Source organism: Thalassophryne amazonica, chromosome 16, assembly GCF_902500255.1.
Source record: "Thalassophryne amazonica chromosome 16, fThaAma1.1, whole genome shotgun sequence".
Classification (NCBI taxonomy): domain Eukaryota; kingdom Metazoa; phylum Chordata; class Actinopteri; order Batrachoidiformes; family Batrachoididae; genus Thalassophryne; species Thalassophryne amazonica.
In genome coordinates, this window is record NC_047118.1 from 14,751,238 (window position 1) to 14,772,622 (window position 21,385).

At 42.0% G+C, this 21,385-nt stretch overlaps 1 protein-coding gene across 1 annotated transcript in view; it reads left to right on the forward strand.

Moving 5' to 3' along the window:
- The first annotated feature begins 632 nt into the window (after nucleotides 1-632).
- The window catches only part of galr2b (galanin receptor 2b), a 28,869-nt gene continuing 8,116 nt past the window's right edge, over nucleotides 633-21,385 (forward strand). Inside the window, exons 1-2 of the mRNA XM_034190907.1 lie at nucleotides 633-639; nucleotides 3,646-3,650. The gene's annotated coding sequence lies outside the window, so the exon portion shown is untranslated. The remainder of the gene's footprint in view (nucleotides 640-3,645; nucleotides 3,651-21,385) is intronic.

The window sequence follows — 21,385 nt, forward strand, 5'->3', positions numbered from 1 at the left end:
AACCACCAGTCAGCCCCCAAAAATATGACTTAGTAAACACCCAAAACAAGGTTAGCCTGTTAGCTGAGCTTATCGGTGTTCCAATTTTGTTTGTCTGCCCTGAAAGATAAATTTTATATGTCATTTAATGCATTTAATTTTTAGCTCCACTAATGGTTTCATTCCCCATTAAAAAAAAAAAGGCATTTTAAAAACAATTGCGTGAAAAAGGGTACAGCCTCATTTGCGGAGAGTCTTGTAAAGGGGAAATCAGTGTTATTTAAAGGTAATTTCACAGTGAGCCCCAGCTGTCGTGCACGTTTGAAAACAGATTACCGCGTGCAGCAGCCTCCCTCCATACCTTCACTCTGCAATGCCTCTCTGCAGTGAAGTGTGAACATTAAATGTGGAGGAGGGGTCCATCAGAAGGAGGGTAGAGATGGAGAGAAAGAGAGAGAGAGAGAGAGAGAGAGAGAGAGAGAGAGAGAGAGAGAGAGAGAGAGAGAGAGAGAGAGAGAGAGAGAGAGAGAGAGAGAGAGAAAACGCAAAAGACACCAGCAGCTGAGGCGGAGAGCTGGACGGGGCATGAGCATCTTCATCCAGAAGTCATCATCGCTGATCCAGGCACAGGGGTGCTCTTTTGGCTCCATCATCATCCCGGTAGGTTTATCACACTGCATCTGCAAACCTGCTCTGAATGCTGATTGGTTTCTCTATCTGCCTCACATTTACACATTGGCAATGCAGATTTGCAAAAACAATGAAAATCTTCTGACGCACAAATATCTCGGCCACCTCGGCCGATATCCAAAGTTTGGCTGTGAGTCTTCAAATTATATCATAGTGGAATTACATTCTTAATGCTGAGTGTTAATAAAGTGGAAGATACCATTATGTAATGTGTTGCTTTGCATCCCTTGTTTTGTTTTAAACAAAAGCTTTTCTTGGGGGTTTTAAACAGTGATTCCGGCTCGGCTGCATCCCCATCTCCTACCTTTGAGACTCTCCGCTCTTTTAATTGATTGTTTTGTTTGCACATATTGTAATTATATCCTCACATCAGTCGCACTCAGCTCAGGCAAAGTGTGCACATCCCACAGTATTCCAGGTCAAACAGCCTGGTTTTTAAAAACGGAATCTCCTCCGTGTCGTCTTCGGTTTCCCCCCTCTCTCATTCCCCTGAGACGCCTGCATGTGTTGTTTTGCTGGTCGGCGTGTTTAACCGTGATTTCTCTCTGCAATCTGAAAATTTAATTTCATTCCAGTTGGTCTTCCCCAGTGGGAGGGAAGAAGAGATGAAGGCGACAAGAAACTGAAGGCTGAAGTCAGGCTCAGATGCTGGGCTGGGAGGAAAATTCCCCTCCAGAAACATCTGTTAAACATTCACAATAACACATCGCACGTCACATTTCTGCTACTTTACCATCACATACTTTGCCGGAGTCACGTTTCTGATGATGCATGAGAGTAAATACTCCAAAGGATGCAGAAAATGTTCATTTAAAATCACTTTAGATGGGACATTATTGATATAACAAACGGGGCAAAAAAAAAAAAAAGAAAACATTGTGCAATAATGGTGCAAGACATCTATATTTAGGCATCTATTTTTATACTCCCTGCTATTTTTGCTTGTTATTGGTATTTTTCAAATAGAAGAACATCCATTTCTGCATTCAAATGACGCCGCTGCTGCTGCTTGAGTCAGTATTTTTGCACGTGAAAATTTTATGCATGACAACAGGTGATTGATATATATATATATATATATATATATATATATACACACACACACACACACCCCGCCAACAAACCCTCCTCCTCCACCCCATCCCAACCCCCATGTCATGTCTGGAAGCATGCTTCACTGCATCCATGACAGCACAAAACCGCCTTTGGACCCAGATGGCGACCACCCGGCCAGACAACCGGTCCATCCCTACATCTCTAAAGGAACCAACTATCTGCACCCCCCACCCCCACCCCAAAAAAAACACCCCACAAGGTTGAATGTCACCAGTACTCTCACCGCGTCATTATCCTACATTCATTTCAAGTGGTGTGGAATTGGGCTTGTTAATGGAGTCGTATCATACATAAACTAGCTTGATGGTTGAGGTCGCAGTCTAGTAATGCCTCAAATAAAAGTGTAATTTAAGCAAAAAGAAAGAAAGAAAAAAGTGGAATTTTGCAGTGGTGCCTAAAACTGTTCATCAGAATTTAGCTTCCTTGCCACATTGAGATATTTCAACTTCAACACCTTTTTTTTGAAGAAGACCATTCTAGACCCCCTGGGGAGGGGGTGTCAGGTATGTAGAATTTTAGGGTTTTCCAATCTTACCACAGACCTTCCACCAAACAAACAACAACACAAATCTCAGGCAAACTGGACACATGACTGAATGATGATTTATAGCAACAAGTGCAACGAAATTATCTTCACACCCAATTACCTCAGAAATACAGCAATTAATCCACAGTTATAACAGGTTGAATGTAATAATGGCACACATCAGAATTAAAACAACCACACATATACATTTGATTTGCTTATGTACGCTAAACTTTCCAGTTCGTCATCCAAATTGAGGAAGTGAGTGTAGGCCGCAGCAGAGTCCTGTGCAGCTGAGCTTGGGGGGACAGAAACACAAAGGAAGGGTAGAGGTAGGGGCGTGCATCATGTGTGCAGATGAGTTCATATCATTCTCTGTCCATGTGTGCATAGAGTCTGTAGGGGAGGGCAATATGAAGAGGGAGCCAAATGCTTCACCAAGGCAGTTGAAATCCTTCTGGAGGAAAACATCATATATGTTCCCCCAAAGTAAAGGGAGGGGTGTGTGTCTGGGGGGGGGGGGGGGGCACATTGCCTCTTAAACTTCAGGAACAACTTTGTTAATTGCAGAAATTTTGTAACCCCATTAGAAAATTGATATTTATCATTCACAGATTTTTTTTCAGGGTCAGGTTCTCACAACTGCCAGTAATCCCTGACTGAGCTTGTTCTATAGTGCTCCATTTGTGTAGCATCCATAAGATAATACATATGCACCACACAGGAATCAGTCTTTTTTTTAAATTTAATTAAAATTATTCATATGGCACCAAATCACAACATAAGTCACCTCAAGGCACTTCAGAAGGGAAAGGTCTCTCCTTACCAACCCTCTGGAGCAAGTACATAGGCAACAGTGGTGAAGAAGAACTCCCTCTGTGTTTTTAAATCAATCAATCAATCAATTTTTTTTTATATATAGCGCCAAATCACAACAAACAGTTGCCCCAAGGCGCTTTATATTGTAAGGCAAGGCCATACAATAATTACAAGCACTTGGCTACAGTGGGAAGGAAAAACTCCCTTTTAACAGGAAGAAACCTCCAGCAGAACCAGGCTCAGGGAGGGGCAGTCTTCTGCTGGGACTGGTTGGGGCTGAGGGAGAGAACCAGGAAAAAGACATGCTGTGGAGGGCAGCAGAGATCGATCACTAATGATTAAATGCAGAGTGGTGCATAAAGAGCAAAAAGAGAAAGAAACAGTGCATCATGGGAACCCCCCCAGCAGTCTACGTCTATAGCAGCATAACTAAGGGATGGTTCAGGGTCACCTGATCCAGCCCTAACTATAAGCTTTAGCAAAAAGGAAAGTTTTAAGCCTAATCTTAAAAGTAGAGAGGGTGTCTGTCTCCCTGATCTGAATTGGGAGCTGGCTCCACAGGAGAGGAGCCTGAAAGCTGAAGGCTCTGCCTCCCATTCTACTCTTACAAACCCTAGGAACTACAAGTAAGCCTGCAGTCTGAGAGTGAAGCGCTCTATTGGGGTGATATGGTACTACGAGGTCCCTAAGATAAGATGGGACCTGATTATTCAAAACCTTATAAGTAAGAAGAAGAATTTTAAATTCTATTCTAGAATTAACAGGAAGCCAATGAAGAGAGGCCAATATGGATGAGATATGCTCTCTCCTTCTAGTCCCCGTCAGTACTCTAGCTGCAGCATTTTGAATTAACTGAAGGCTTTTTAGGAAACTTTTAGGACAACCTGATAATAATGAATTACAATAGTCCAGCCTAGAGGAAATAAATGCATGAATTAGTTTTTCAGCATCACTCTGAGACAAGACCTTTCTGATTTTAGAGATATTGCGTAAATGCAAAAAAGCAGTCCTACATATTTGTTTAATATGCGCTTTGAATGACATATCCTGATCAAAAATGACTCCAAGATTTCTCACAGTATTACTAGAGGTCAGGGTAATGCCATCCAGAGTAAGGATCTGGTTAGACACCATGTTTCTAAGATTTGTGGGGCCAAGTACAATAACTTCAGTTTTATCTGAGTTTAAAAGCAGGAAATTAGAGGTCATCCATGTCTTTATGTCTGTAAGACAATCCTGCAGTTTAGCTAATTGGTGTGTGTCCTCTGGCTTCATGGATAGATAAAGCTGGGTATCATCTGCGTAACAATGAAAATTTAAGCAATACCGTCTAATAATACTGCCTAAGGGAAGCATATATAAAGTGAATAAAATTGGTCCTAGCACAGAACCTTGTGGAACTCCATAATTAACTTTAGTCTGTGAAGAAGATTCCCCATTTACATGAACAAATTGTATGATCATTGATTGATTGATGATTGTTGGGTATTTTCTCCTCCAAACATTTTTAAAACCTTTAACAAGACAAACAGAGTCAAGAAACACCAGTGAGACAGAAAGTCAAATTTTACGCGCGGAGTGCGGCCAGGCTGTACACCAAGGCTACACTCAAGTCTGGCCTGCTTTTCCGCTCTTTTTATTAAGAGACGCCCTCATCACATAAACAAAAAACTTGTCCTAAGGGTGGGGGTGATGACGCAAGACAAGTTTCTTCCCGTAACATAAACGCATACGTCAATAAGTGCAGCTGTAAGGAAGGACACTTTCTTTTACACAGGTCAGCACATCTCGTTCGTCTGTTGCAGTTATCAGCTGTTCTGCATCTGCCTGAAGTGTCCTGTCCTTCACACTCCTTCACACTAAGCACCACATCACAACAGTCAAAACGTTCTCTTACTCCCAGTCGTTAGAGGCTGCGAAAACAAAGTTATATTATAATAATAAGTACATCCAGCCCTTCATTCCCAGCTCAGATTGACCCCAGAGTGCTAAAACAAAATTGAATTCTCAGGCTTGGTTAAGACAGGTGCAAAACAGCACAACACCGTTCTCATGAGAAAGAAGACAAAGCTAAAACAAGGTTGAATAACACATACATTCTCAGGGTGAAGTGCAAACAGCACAACACCGTTTTCATAAGAAAGAAGACGAAGGTACAAATGTTTAACAGTGATAACATATATATATATATATATAAAATCCTTAACATTTCCCACCTGTTTATCACCTGTTAAACATACAGTAGGCATCACCCAGCTTAGTTAGTTAGTTTATTAACTTAATCTATTCTGTCCATGTTTTTATTAATTGAACACCACCAACAGATGGAAGATTCGAATCCAGCTGCTATTTGATCAACCAGTTTATACTCGTCAGGCACTCCTCTGGGGACTCCTATTGCGTCAATATATGTTGGATTTCCTACTCCTTTCCAATCTCTTTTTACTCTATGTCTGGCTATGCCTTTCTGCCAATCCTCAGGAATAAGAGAGGCTGCATATGTCGTAACGTCTTCAGGGGTCATGGGTAACAATAATGATATTAATGCACAATAACCTGACACATTTCGTGGCAGTCTGTCAAAGATTCTGTTATCACCACACCACCACCATACATCACTCCTACCGACTGGTATAAATGAACTGTTTTTTCTGTATTATTCGACTACACCACTTGTCTTATTACTTTTTCAGCTAAAGCTTCATAGGCTAAGAGTGTGTTAACTCATCACGTCAACAGTTCAAGCTTGAACTGGAGTTGTGAGCTTTTCAATATCATCATAATTCTCAGTACAGTCATTACAGTTTTCTCCACTAAGGTCTGACTGTTTCAATGCTTGATATTTTGGCATAGTTTGTTGGAAGGCCAGATTACACTGTACAAATGTATTTGACACCATTTTGCCAACCATTGTTTTGATATAAGGGATCACACAACACATGCAAAGTCCAATCAGAATTAGGACTATAATAACTGGTGTCACCATTTTCAATAGTAACTGCCAACATGGTCCTGAAGTCAACCAGGACCAGGGATTCCACCGGTTCACGGCTAGGGTGTCTTTATGCATTGCATCACGAAGTTTATTCAGCTCTTCCAATGCGTCCTGCATATCCACTGAATGAATGGAGTCTGGGATGAAAGTACAGCATGTTGTGTTCAGCAGAACACAAACTCCTCCCTGTGAACCAGTAAGCAAGTCTAAAACCATGCGATTTTGCATCACCATGGTACGTAAAGCATCTATTTCAGTGTTTTGAGCTGCTACTATTTTTTTAGTTACATTCATGAACAGACCCAATCGATAATTCAGAGTTTCAATCATTAATGAATTTTTTCCCACTCCTATCCAGGGGAACAATGAATGTGCTATTTTATCTCCTACAGACCACAATTTTTTGGTCCTTTAGTACATCCGAGCCCCACATGTGATCATGTGGTAACACATCTGGGTATATCAATCTCCTCCGTCTGGTGCTGCCATTCTTCTCTGTGGAGGTCCTACCACATATGTATGGTCAGTCACCTGGGTAGGTGCACACACACCACCCCAATTTGGTGGGAGACTCATGTACAGTCTGGAACCACAAAGCCAATAGATGTCATCATACACCGGAGTACCATTTATAGGTGGTAGCAAAAACTTACTAACATAAGCACATGATTCATCCGTTCCCCATGGACAGGAGCCTGTATAATTACATCCCCGTCCAATGTGATGAAGATAAGTACCATCCACATATTATGTTTTGGTTAGGCTTAAATTATTTGATAAAACATACGTTTGGGTACACAGACGTTTCTTAATTTTACCTACATTTTTATTCCCTGTCCCGTAAAAGCAAATTGGGAATGGCCGTTGTGATGACAATTTAACGTGATGATATTTTTGCATTTCCCTTCAGTCTAGTCAATGGAGCAGCACTTGGGCACGCTTGTACGTCCTCTGTTGAAATCCCTATCATATAAGTGGTTGCACTGAGGCAAGTGGTGTTACATCTTATCAGATTTGCTGAGAACTGCTGCCCCCGAAATACAGTTTGATTATGCATCCGTATGATAAGACATTCTGTCACCCTAGCAGGGTACGGTTTAGCCGTCAGAGCTGGGTGTGTTGAGGATATAGGTATCTGTGAACAAACATAACAATTAGTAACGTAATTCCATTCCACCAGGCCAGGAATCCGAGGAGCACGAAACACACTAAGATCACAACGCAACCGGCTGCCCTACCAACAGTCCGGCAGCGGCGGCGCTGAGCACGCCGCTCCGGGGTCTGCTGTAGTTCAGTCATGATTGCTAGGATACAGTGTTGTTAACCACCTCACCTAATAGTGCAAGGATCTCCCTGCTTCACTGGCATTGAGACAATCTATTGCTAATTAAATAGACTCCCTTTGTAGCCAGACTTCCCCTTCCACTGTGGAGGCCGCCAACACACGCTGTATCTTACAGTGATGTATCCACGTTGATCTCTCCGCTATCTTTACTGCAGTTGGTGTTGTTAACAGCACTTGGTATAGACCTTCCCAACGAGGACTGGACTCTGATGAACACCCAGTCTCCTGGCTAGACTACTGGAAGGCCGTCCTGTGGAAGATCAAAATTATTCGGCAGTAAATGTGTTTAAGTTATCTCTTTCTGTGTTAATGTCTTTTTCATAAAATTTGCTAATGTTTGTTCCTCATCTGCTGTTTTAGTATCCATGTCAAAATTGGTAGACGATATGGTCGTCCATAAAGTATCTCAAATGGTGTTAACCCTGATGGTGTTGGTGTTATTCTCATATACAATTTTACTAGGTCCAACATTCAATCCAGGTTTGTTTTGTCTCTTCTATACATTTCCTTAATCTTATTTTTATTGCGCCCTTTTATGTGCCCTTTGTCCTTTCCACTAATCCGGCACTGTGTGGTTGATAAGCACAATGATTTTTGAGATTGACCTGTAGCGCTTCTCCTACGTATTGCACTATTGTATTAACAAAATGCGCTCCATTATCTGAATAGACTGTTTCTGGTATTCCAAATCATGGAATGATGTCTTTGCACAATGCCTTAGCCACTGTAAGTGCACCTGCATGTTTTGTAGGGAACAATTCTACCCATTTTGAGAAGGCATCAATTATGACTAAACAAAATTCCTTCCCTTCATGTTTACTCAGCTGTATATAATCCATATGAATCACTTGAAAGGGATATTGTGGTGTTGGAAATTTGCCTCTTTGGGGTCTCAAATTGCCTTGTGAGTTGTGTTTTGCACATGTCATGCATGCTCTACAATGCTGTTTTGCATATGCATCGAACCCATAAAGACAAAAAATAGATTGCAATTGCGATATCATACCCCCTGATGAGACATGCGTCACGCCATGGCTCATAATAGCTGCCCATTTAAACATATTTTTTTGGCAATATGGGTTTCTTTTGTGGTCATATCCGGAGGGGTGTCATATAGGAGAAAAATAGAAAGAGCTGTTGCCGCCTTTGCGGTTTTGTCAGCAACGTCATTTCCTTTTGAAACACTGTCAGAGCCTTTGGTGTGAGCCGCACATTTGCATATAGCAATTTGTTGAGGCAACTTCACAGCTTGCAGTAGGGCAGTTAGGAGAGTGGCATGAGTCACTGGCTTTCCAGATGATGTCACCATTCCACGCTCCTCCCACAGTTTTGCAAACACATGCACTGTGCTGAAAGCGTACTGGCTGTCTGTATAAATTGATACAGCCGTACCTTTAAACAGATAGCAAGCTGCAGTTAAAGCAACTAATTCAGCTGCTTGTGCTGAAAATGACGATGGCAATGAAGCAGAATCCAATACTTCTGAATTTGTGACAACAGCATATCCAGATTGTGTTTGTCCATAAGCTTTGTCAGTGGAAGAACCATCCACATACACAATTGTACTGTTTGGGATGGGTGTGTCCTGGAGGTCTGGGCGTGCTTTCGTACAGACCGTAGCTACATCAAGACAATTGTGCGGCTCACCATCCTCAGGTAAGGGTATCAATGTGGATGGATTCAATGTCGTACAGCGCTCTACCGTAAGGTGTGGTTGTGATAATAGCAAGGACATGCACGAAAGATGTCTTGCTGGGGACAAAAGGCTCATTTTTGTCTGCAACAGAAGTGCAGAAACTGCATGTGGAACTTCCAGTGTCAACTGATGGAATAGAACAACATTACTGCTACTTTGAACAGCCATAAAGGCTGCAACAACAGCCTGTACACATGGTGGTAGAGCACTTGCCACTGCATCCAATTTAGATGAGTAGTAGGCAACTGGCCTTAATTTTGAGCCATACACTTGAACCAAAACACTAGTCATGGACTCATTCTTACAATCAGCTGTTTGAATGAATGGTTTACTATAATCTGGTAGTGCCAAAACTGTGGATGACACTAATGTTTGTTTTACTTTTACAAAAGCTTCCTCAGCTTCTTTGTTCCATTCCAACACGGTTGACATTGAAATATCATCCTTGTACATCAAATCAGAAAGTGGACTAGTCAATTCTGCATAGCAGGGAATCCATGCCCTGCAGTAATTAGTCAGTCCAAGAAATGACATCATCTGCTTTTTGGTTTGTGGTTTTGGAGCGTGCAACATTGCTTCCTTCCTGTCAGACAGGATAGTACGCCCTGTGGCTGATAATTCATGTCCTAAATATTTTACTTTATCCCTACACAACTGAACTTTGTTTTTACTCACTTTGTGGCCATTATCAAATAAGAAACATAATAATGCTACTGTGTCAGTTATGCAGTTTTCTCGTGTGTCAGAGGCAATCAGAATGTCATCAACATACACTAATAGTTGGCTATCTGCCGGTGGAACGAAATTGGCTAAACATGCTGACATGACTTGAGAATAAATAGTTGGACTGTCTGCGTAACCCTGCGGTAATCTGGTAAATGTATATCGTTGTCCTTTAAAGGTAAAAGCAAACCAGAATTGACTATCTGGGTGTACTGGTACAGAAAAAAAAAAAAAATGCATTACTGATATCTATTACAGAAAAACAACTAGAATTTAATCTCAATGAGCTTAACAGTGTGTGCGGATCTGGTACACATGGTGCTCTTTTAATCACAGCAGCATTTACTGCCTGCAGATCTTGAATCTATCTCCATCCCACTGAGGGCGGAGCCTTTTTTTTACAGGAAATATGGGTGTGTTACATGGTGAATCTGGACATGGCACTATTACTCCTGCTGTTAATAAATTCTCTATTACCGGCCTGATTCCTTCAATTGCATCAGGTTTCAATGGATACTGTCTTACACATGGTCTGTATTCTGTTTTTGGTCTTATAACTACAGGTTGTGCATTTTTTAATCAGTCCTACGTCTGAAGGACCTGTTGTCCACAATCCTGATGGTACAGAAGAGAGAAGATCATCCTCTTCAGGACTCAACTGAAACACTCAGGATTGTGAAGTGGACACATTAATGTGTGTTCCAGCTGTCAGCACCAATTCTTGCCATTCTGTCAAATATGGTTTACAAAGTGACACATGTAATGGCATACCTGTGAATCTCAATTTTAAAACATCTTCAGTGGCACCTGTTACTGTTATGACAGCTGTTGAGTTGCCATCATGAATCAAATCGGTCATTGTCAGCTTCACAGGTGAAACATTTTTCAATTTGTTTTCATACACTGGTGTTCCTGGCAATATGCCACTATGGACTCTAAATACACTCTCAAATCTGCACCTAAACTCTGTCCATGGCTCTCCTTCTTTCTGAGTTGTCCTGGTAATTTCAGTATAATTTATCTTTGGTCCTAACACACCTTTTGCACGTGTAATCATAGCTTCCACTCTTGTTTTCAAGACTGGATCATCATGTGGCAATGGTACGCCATCCTGGTCTGCAGGATTCCAGTCTCCGCGTATCTGACTCCATTTTAGGGCCACATGCTTTCATCCACACCTGTTGGACTTCAGGTCCACTAAGGTGGTAAGAACTTCTAATGTTTCCTATATCCTGCATAAATCCCTCGATATCGACATGTGGCGATGGTATCATGTCGACTGCTGCTTTGATATTATCAGCATTCCATGTTCGATATACGAGCATGGTTGATCGCTGTCCTGCTGTTCCTGCACGAGGATTTGGTACTTCTATCATAGGATAGGCACCTCCCTGATCACTGTGTTCCACCATGGGAGGGGCCGTGGGCACTTTCGCTTGACTGCGTGTTTGTGGTTTTTCTGGTTTTTCACTTTTTACCTTAGGTTTTACTGCTAAATCATACTGTGGTGGCGGTACATCGTCATCCTCTGGTAGAGGAGATAAAGGTGTTGTTGTCACCGATGATCCAGCCAGCGGTGATTGTTGAGGCTGTTCTGGTTCTCTGTGCTGAATTATCACATCTTCTTCTGCCTTACCTACAGCTTTCTTTTTCCTTGCTTTCTCTAATCGTCGCTTCTCTGCTCCCTTCTGTCTGTTCTCTGCTTCTTCCTCCCAAAATGCCACTAAATCTGCCCCTACTTTCTGCATCTTTTTCTCATCACCTTTATGTTGCTGTTCTAACTCCTTCTTTAGCTTCTGTATGCTGATCAGGTTCAGTCGTCCGTCAAAGTCATGTTTATTAATCCAGGTCTCCAATTTTTTGTTGGTCTTGGATTTTTTTTTGCTTCCATAAATTTCCAGTCGTCAGTTGATAAATTTTCCTTATTTATAGACGTCTTACCCCCCATTTTTATTATCCCTTGTTATAATTTGGACTTCAGACGGGGGCACACCTAGGGTGTTCTAAATCTGAAGTTTTCACACTTTCTTTGGACGTGACAATTAATTTGCCGTCGTGTGGTTGATTCCTTTCACCTCCCCGTAGGAAGCGGAATCACTTGCCTGCTGCTTCCACACACACGGTTGTCACTAACGTTGTCCAAAGTATTACACTTTCACACAGTTATTTACACTTACACAAAACACTATTTACACATAGAAACACTTTTAATAATCGTACGCGTATTCTTATGCCAGGGGAGCTCGCCCTCCCGTGAAATTTAACTAATGTCCTGCATTAGGGGACTCCGCCGTCCCTGCCAAATTTAACTGCCTTTTTACAGTGCACGTATTTCTACCCGGGATTTCCTTTACGTATTAAAACAGAGGAGTCCGTATCCTCCTTCCGGAATTTAACTACTTGCGTCCCTCGCAACCGTAGAGGAGTCCGCCCTCCTTACAGAGTTTAACTGTGTTTCATTAACAGACGATTCTGTATCATCGCTTACGGAGTTTAACTGTTTTATGTGATCACTTTTATCCCCTACCGGTACGCGTATATAAACAGAGGAGTCCGCACCCTCCTTACAGAGTTTAACTGCTTTGCATTAACAGACGATTCTGTATCATCGCTTGCGGAATTTAACTGTTTATGTGATCTGATCACCACTCACTCAGTACTGTTTACAAAGAAATTCTACTCACTGACTCGACTTCCTGTCTGTCTTCTTCGGGAAAATCTCGTCAACCAGACGATGCCAACGGTGGCCGACAATGGCAGACACGATCAATCGATCGGACCTTGGCCAAGGATTTACGTCTGGACTTGACGACCTCCGCTGGACACCTCCGGTATTGTTGAGATCCCGGACGTAGCCCCCAGTCAATGTTGGGTATTTTCTCCTCCAAACATTTTTAAAACCTTTAACAAGACAAACAGAGTCAAGAAACACCAGTGAGACAGAAAGTCAAATTTTACGCGCGGAGTGCGGCCAGGCTGTACACCAAGGCTACACTCAAGTCTGGCCTGCTTTTCCGCTCTTTTTATTAAGAGACGCCCTCATCACATAAACAAAAACCTTGTCCTAAGGGTGGGGGTGATGACGCAAGACAAGTTTCTTCCCGTAACATAAACGCATACGTCAATAAGTGCAGCTGTAAGGAAGGACACTTTCTTTTACACAGGTCAGCACATCTCGTTCGTCTGTTGCAGTTATCAGCTGTTCTGCATCTGCCTGAAGTGTCCTGTCCTTCACACTCCTTCACACTAAGCACCACATCACAACAGTCAAAACGTTCTCTTACTCCCAGTCGTTAGAGGCTGCGAAAACAAAGTTATATTATAATAATAAGTACATCCAGCCCTTCATTCCCAGCTCAGATTGACCCCAGAGTGCTAAAACAAAATTGAATTCTCAGGCTTGGTTAAGACAGGTGCAAAACAGCACAACACCGTTCTCATGAGAAAGAAGACAAAGCTAAAACAAGGTTGAATAACACATACATTCTCAGGGTGAAGTGCAAACAGCACAACACCGTTTTCATAAGAAAGAAGACGAAGGTACAAATGTTTAACAGTGATAACATATATATATATATATAAAATCCTTAACAATGATCATCATTGATTTTTAGTTATTTAGCATTCAGCAAAATAGTAATAGTAGTTAATTTCATAGTTCACACACACACACACACACACACACACGTATATATATATATACACACACACACACACACACAATCAGAGAGAGAGTACATAAAAGTGACTATCATATATACAAAATGCAGCAGCTTGGTTTCTGATTGGATGAGAAACATTCTTGTACCCAACTCATAACATTTTTATGTTTGCTTTTATGCTAGGGGAGGTGATGGCCTAGTGGTTAAGGTGTTGGGCTTGAGACCAGAAGATCCCTCGGTTCGAATTCCAGCCTGACTGGAAAATCTGTAATGGCTCTTGGGCAAGGTCCTGAGTCCCCTAGTTGCTCCTGGTGTGTAGTGAATATCTTGTATGGCAGCACCCTCACATCGGGGTGAATGTGAGGCATTATTTGTAAAGCACTTTGAGCATCTGATGCAGATGGAAAAGCTCTATATAGATGCACTCCATTTACCATTTGGTCGTTGCCCCTTTCCTTTACAAGGTGATGAGTTAGGGACCCGTGTTGCATCATTTAGTGACAGGTGGGAAGACATATTTTAACAGTGGCGTCATTTCTCTCTGATAGTGCACGAAACTAGTTGCTTCACTCCAAGTCATCAGGGAGCATTGGTTGATATTATGGTTATGGTTTGGGTACAGGGTAGGGTTAGCATTTCCCCCTGCATCACACAGTGGTGAAAAGGGGGTATCCGACTCGTCACAGATTGAAGTTCGGTCAAAAGGAGCCATTTACGCCAAATATGACAACTTGGTGGTGAGACTGGGTTGACTTTAAGGGTATTGTCTCCCTCTTCTTTACATGTGAAATGTTGAGACTTTATTGGTTACTTTTTAGATTTACAAGGCAGCCAGAGATCCTCAATAAGGAATCTAGAGCAACTCAGCTTTTGAGGCTTTGGAACAACCTTCTTGAGGATCTCTGAGAAGTTCCACGGAGCCCCCTGTGTATAGCCTCCTTTATTTAACACCGTGTTAAATAATTTTATTTCTGTGTTCTCAGTTTTTAAATTGTTTATATACTGTTATAATAATAATTATTATTATTCATCTATCCATTTTCTATACCCATTTACTCCAATTGGGGGTCACAGGGGAGCTGGGGTCTATCCTAGCAGTCATAGGGTGTGAGGTGGGGTGTACCCTTGACAAGATGACAGTCTGTCACAAGGCCACATATAGATAACCAATCTACGGACAATTTAAAGTTTCCAATCCACCTGCATGTCTTTGGACGTGAGAGGAAGCCAAAGCACCCAGAGAGAACCCACGCAAACACGGGGAGAACTTGCAAACTCCACGCAGAAAGGCCACAGGTGGGAATCAAACCCATGTATGATGTTCTTGCTGTGAGGCAACAGTGCCTACCACTAATCCACCATGCTCCCCTATTACAACCACACTTCCAATGAAGTTGGGACGTTGTGTAAAATGTAAATAAAAACAGAATACAATGATTTGCAAATCCTCTTCAACCTATATTTTATTGAATACACCACAAAGACAAGATATTTAATGTTCAAACTGATAAACTTTATTGTTTTTGTGCAAATATTTGCTCATTTTGAAATGGATGCCTGCAACACATTTTAAAAAAGCTGGGACAGTGGTATGTTTACCACTGTGTTACATCACCTTTCCTTCTAACAACACTCAATAAGTATTTGGGAACTAAGGACACTAATTGTGAGTGTCATGATTGGGTATAAAAGGAGCATCCCCAAAATGCTCATTCGTTCACAAGCAAAGATGGGGCGAGGGTTACCCCTTTGTGAACAACTGCATGAAAAAATAGTCCAACAATTTAAGAACAATGTTTCGTTCAATTGCAAGGAATTTAGGGATTCCATCATCGACAGTCCATAATATAATCAGAAGATTCAGAGAATTTGGAGAACTTTCTACACGTAAGCGTCAAGGCCGAAAACCAACACTGAATACCCGTGACCTTCGATCCTTCAGGCGGCACTACATTAAAAACTGACATCATTGTGTAAAATATCTTACCGCGTGGGTTCAGGAACACTTCAGAAAACCATTGTCAGTTAACACAGTTCGTCGCTACATCTACAAGTGCAAGTTAATAGTCTGCCATGCAAAGCGAAAGCCATACATCAACAACACCCAGAAACACCGCCGCCTTCTCTGGGCCCGAGCTCATTTGAAATGGACAGATGCAAAGTGGAAAAGTGTGCTGTGATCTGATGAGTCCACATTTCAAATTGTTTTGGAAATTATGGGCATCATGTCCTCTGCACAAAAGAGGACAAAGACCATCCAGATTGTTACCAGCGCAAATTCAAAAACCAGCATCTGTCTGATGGTATGGGGTGTGTTCGTGCCCATGGCATGGGCAGCTTACACATCTGTGATGGCACCATCAATGCTGAAAGGTACATTTAGGTTTTGGAGCAACACATGCTGCCATCCAAGCAACGTCTTTTTCAGGGGCCTCCCTGTTTATTTCAACAAGACAATGCCAAGCCACATTCTGCACGTGTTACAACAGTGTGGCTTCGTAGTAAAAGAGTGCGGGTCCTAGACTGGCCTGCCTGCAGTCCAGATCTGTCGCCCATTAAAAATGTGTGGCGCATTATGAAGCACAAAATACGACAACGGAGACCCCGGACTGTTGAACAACTGAAGTCGTACATCAAGCAAGAATGGGAAAGAATTCCATCTACAAAGCTTCAACAATTAGTATCCTCAGGTCCCAAATGCTTGTTGAGTGTTGTTTGAAGGAAAGGTGATGTAACACAGCGGTAAACATACCACTGTCCCTGCTTTTTTGAAACATGTTGCAGGCATCCATTTCAAAATGAGCAAATATTTGCATAAAAACAATAAAGTTTATCAGTTTGAACATTAAATATCTTGTCTTTGTGGTGTATTCAATTGAATATAGGTTGAAGAGGATTTGCAAATCATTGTATTCTGTTTTTATTTACATTTTACACAACGTCCCAACTTCATTGGAATTGGGTTTGTATTATTATTATTATTATTATTATTAATCAAGCCTGAACAGCTGTGTTATTTAAGCTTGGAATTAATCTGTCATCAATTTTATGACAGATGCAGGCACAACAAAAGTTTATAGTGTTTAATTCGTGATTTTCTTAATATTGTTTTCTGCCTCTGCAATTATTTGACAGTAAAATAACAGTATGATTTTTAATAGTGGTCTTGTCAGACCAAACTTGCAGATTTATTTTGCGACAGAATGATGCCAACTTACATATACGAGGTCTGTGAGAAAACATTCCGACCTTTTTATTTTTTTCAAAAACTTTATGGATTTGAATCACGTGTGATTGCATCAGCCAACCTTGAACCTTAGTGCGCATGCGTGAGTTTTGTCCCGCCTGTCGGTTGCGTCATTCGCCTGTGAGCAGCCTTTGTGTGAGGAGTGGTGCTGTGCGCTCGGCGGATTTTTATTGCAAGGAAAATGGCGGAACGATTGGAGCAATGCTATTGCATCAAATTTTGCCAGAAACTTGGCGACAGCCAAGTGGAAACCATTCGAAAAATAAAGATGGCTTTCGGGGATGAAGCTATGGGCGCCACACAAATTAAGGAGTGGTACAACCGGTTTAAAGACGGACGCGTAACAGTGGAGAGCGAGCCGCGCTCCGGCGGACCATCGACATGCCGAAATGACGAGATCATTTCCAAAGTGAATGCTGTGGTGATGCGGGACCGTCGAGTGACCATCCGAGAAATTGCGGAGGAAGTGGACATTAGTACCTTTTCAGCACATTCTATTGTTACAGAAGATTTGGGCATGAAGCGAGTGGCTGTGAAGTTCGTGCCGAGGTTGCTGACGGCTGACCAAAAGCACCTCCGTGTTGAAGTCTCACAGGACATGCTGGACTCCATTCACGCTGATCCCAGCTTTATGGACACTATTAACACCGGTGATGAGTCCTGGGTGTACGGGTACGACCCGGAAACCAAATTCCAGTCGTCACAGTGGAAGAAGGCGCGCCAAGTACGCAGCAACGTAAAGGTAATGCTGACTGTTTTTTTTACTCCTGCAGTGTGGTACACCATGACTACGCGCACCACAGGGTCAAACAATAACGAAGGAGTATTACAGGGATGTCCTCCGTCGCCTCCGTAATGCTGTACGGCGCAAGAGACCGGAGTTGTGGGCCACAGGAAATTGGCGCCTCCACCATGACAATGCTCCAGCTCATTCCTCGAACTTAATTCGGACTTTTTTGTCTCAAAACCAAACTCCTGTGGTTCCACAGGCTCCGTACTCTCCTGACATGGCCCCTTGCGACTTCTGGCTGTTCCCAAAAATGAAAACACCATTAAAAGGAACGCGTTTTGAGACGAGGGAGGACATCATGGCTGCAACAACGGCAGAGCTGCACTCCATCCCAAAAGAGGCTTTTTTGGAATGCTTCCAACGTTGGCGACACCGCTGGGAGAAGTGTGTGGAGTCCCAAGGACACTACTTCGAGGGTGATTAGGTTTCCAACCCTCCAGGTAAGCCAGTTTTTTTCCCCAGCCAAAGGTCGGATACTTTTCTAACAGACCTCGTATCATGTTGTTACAGTCAAAGAAAAAGTCTGACTTTGAGCTGAATGTAAAAAAAAAAAAATGTATGCGTTTTATTTTTTGTTTAGAAATCACATTCAAGGACCACTTATGTGACACATACTCTTCTCTGCTCTGAGTATTTGAAAGTTTCTCAGTGTAAGCTGACCTGGAATATGACTCACTTATAGGATCAGACATTTGGAGTGTGTGCTTGAAAACTGCAACAAGATTCAATTTGTAAGTTGTGAAAAATGTTAAAAAAATACTCTCTCTCTCTCTCTCTCTCTCTCTCTCTCTCTCTCTCTCTCTCTCTCTCTCTCTCTCTCTCTCTCTATATATATATATATATATATATATATATACACACACACACACACACACACACACACATAAATTATACATTTATTGTTATTTACATTAATTAATAAGATCCTCGTCTTATTTACAATTTTTACATGTTCAATCAAGCCCCTCTATTTTGTCACGTGATAATTTCATATCTGCGTAACATTGATATATTCACCTTTATATCGATGTTGCAGAATAAACTCAATCATAAACAATATTTTATTTACCTTTTAATGGCATCTGCAAGAGGGCATGCATGTGGGCACACATAAGCTTTTGAAAAGACCGGATGTTAGCTTTCACCGTGCACGCTGATGTTTGTGAGATGTCTTGTAAATGACTCCAAAGGTGTTATCAGGTTACAACAACAGATTTTTTTTAGTTTTATAAGTGTTTATTTCTCACTATCTTTTTCATAATATATGAGAAAGATATTAGATTTACCCAGAAACAAAGCGGAATTAGCAGTCAGCAAGATCAGCCAGTGATGTCACATTACCTCTCTTCTCTGATTGGCTGTCACTCCACCAACCCCCACCCCCAAAAAAGTGGATTTTCATGATTCATAGCATAAACATATGAAACAGAATGTGATCTTTTGACCTCTTAAAAAGGTCAAGGTTAGCCATCTTTGGACTTGTCCAAGGTCTGTGTTCCAAGAATTTTCCCTCTGAAATTGAAGACTCTGGCAGCAATAGGACTGGACTTATCCTGAGCACAGATGGACAATGGAGGGACGGACGCAAAGCCTTTGCAATGCCCAATGGCCATATTTTGAGGCCTCGGGTAAAATCTGTTTTCATGCTATCTAAATAATAGATCCTGGTTAAATAATTACAATATTAAGTTAACTCCAGAGAAATGTAGCAATTCTGGAATAGGTCTTTAATCCCCTATTGCTCCCGGTGTGTAGTGAGCGCCTTGTATGGCAGCACCCTGACATGGGGGTGAATGTGAGGCATAATTGTAACGCGCTTTGAGCATCTGATGCAGATGGAAAAGCGCTATATAAATGCAGTCCATTTACCATTTAAATGACTCAAACTGAGTGTTTCACACAGTCTTCTCTGAGGCTCATAAAGTATCAAATCAAGAGGTGCTCTGGACCGCCAACTCCTGTGTCACAATGAAACATGGCAAATTATTTTGCGAGAGTCAGAGAAAGCATTTAGGATGGCACACCAACGTCAGTTTAGATTAATTCTTCAGCACTAGTGTGTCAAAACAATTGATTTATTACTATTATTGTCAAATTTTGAAAAGCATAATTACTGCCATGTTGAGAACATTAGTATAAGTAGATACCTCAGAAACCTCAGCAGATAATTATGCCAAAGAGATGATGTGTTCTTGGTTAAAAGCAAGTGTTCTTCAGTAATAACAGACTTCTCTCTCCTATTTGCATTTGCTGAGCATTTGCACAGCTACTGTTTTTTCTACATGTCCCCAGATTAGTGATGAAAGCAGCTGCTGAAGGTGCTGATCCATCGTGACTGAACCTATAAAAAGAAACTGTATGACATGATGCATTGTAGGTAGTCAGGTTGACTACGAGGTCTGTCAATAAAGTATAGGTCCTTTTTATTTTTTTCAAAAACTATATGGATTTCATTCATATGTTTTTACGTCAGACATGCTTGAACCCTCGTGCGCATGCGTGAGTTTTTCCACGCCTGTCGGTGACATCATTCGCCTGTGAGCACTCCTTGTGGGAGGAGTCATCCAGCCCCTCGTCGGAATTCCTTTGTCTGAGAAGTTGCTGAGAGACTGGCGCTTTGTTTGATCAAAATTTTTTCTAAACCTGTGAGACACATCGAAGTGGACACGGTTCGAAAAATTAAGCTGGTTTTCAGTGAAAATTTTAACGGCTGATGAGAGATTTTGAGGTGATTCTGTCGCTTTAAGGACTTCCCACGGTGCGAGACGTCGTGCAGCGCTCTCAGGCGCCGTCGTCGGCCTGTTTCAAGCTGAAAACCTCTACATTTCAGGCTCTATTGATCCAGGACGTCGTGAGAGAACAGAGAAGTTTCAGAAGAAGTCGGTTTCAGCATTTTATCCGGATATTCCACTGTTAAAGGAGATTTTTTTAATGAAAGACGTGCGGACGGATTGCAGCGTCGGCTCGCAGCCGCCACGACGCTCCGCCACAGGAAAAACACCTCTGTTGGAAGCCTTAAGGACAAGTTGGAACATGTCCTGCTGTTAAACAATTTCTCATATACTCACTCCACTGAAAGCCATCAAAAGCCGCCTGGATTTTACAAATGGTTATCAACACGGAGGTGTTTTTCCTGTGCCGCCGCACCGCGTCGGCTGCGTCCCGACGCTCGGACCCGTCCGCACGTCTTTCATTAAAAAAAAATCTCCTTTAACAGTGGAATATCCGGATAAAATGCTGAAACCGACTTCTTCTGAAACTTCTCTGTTCTCTCACGACCTCCTGGATCAATAGAGCCTGAAATGTGGAGGTTTTAAGCTTGAACAGGCTGACGACGGCGCCTGAGAGCGCTGCGCGACGTCTCGCACCGTGGGAAGTCCTTAAAGCGACAGTATCACCTCAAAATCTCTCATCAGCCGTTAAAATTTTCACTGAAAACCAGCTTAATTTTTCGAACCGTGTCCACTTCGATGTGTCTCACAGATTTAGAAAAAATTTTGATCAAACAAAGCGCCAGTCTCTCAGCAACTTCTCAGACAAAGGAATTCCGACGAGGGGCTGGACGACTCCTCCCACAAGGCGTGCTCACAGGCGAATGACGTCACCGACAGGCGTGGAAAAACTCACGCATGCGCACGAGGGTTTAAGCATGTCTGACGTAAAAACATATGAATGAAATCCATATAGTTTTTGAAAAAAATAAAAAGGACCTATAGTTTATTGACAGCCCTCGTATGTTCAAGTAGTACAAGGAGCTCTTGTTGGAATTTGTGAATTTTGGGCCAAAGATTCCAGTG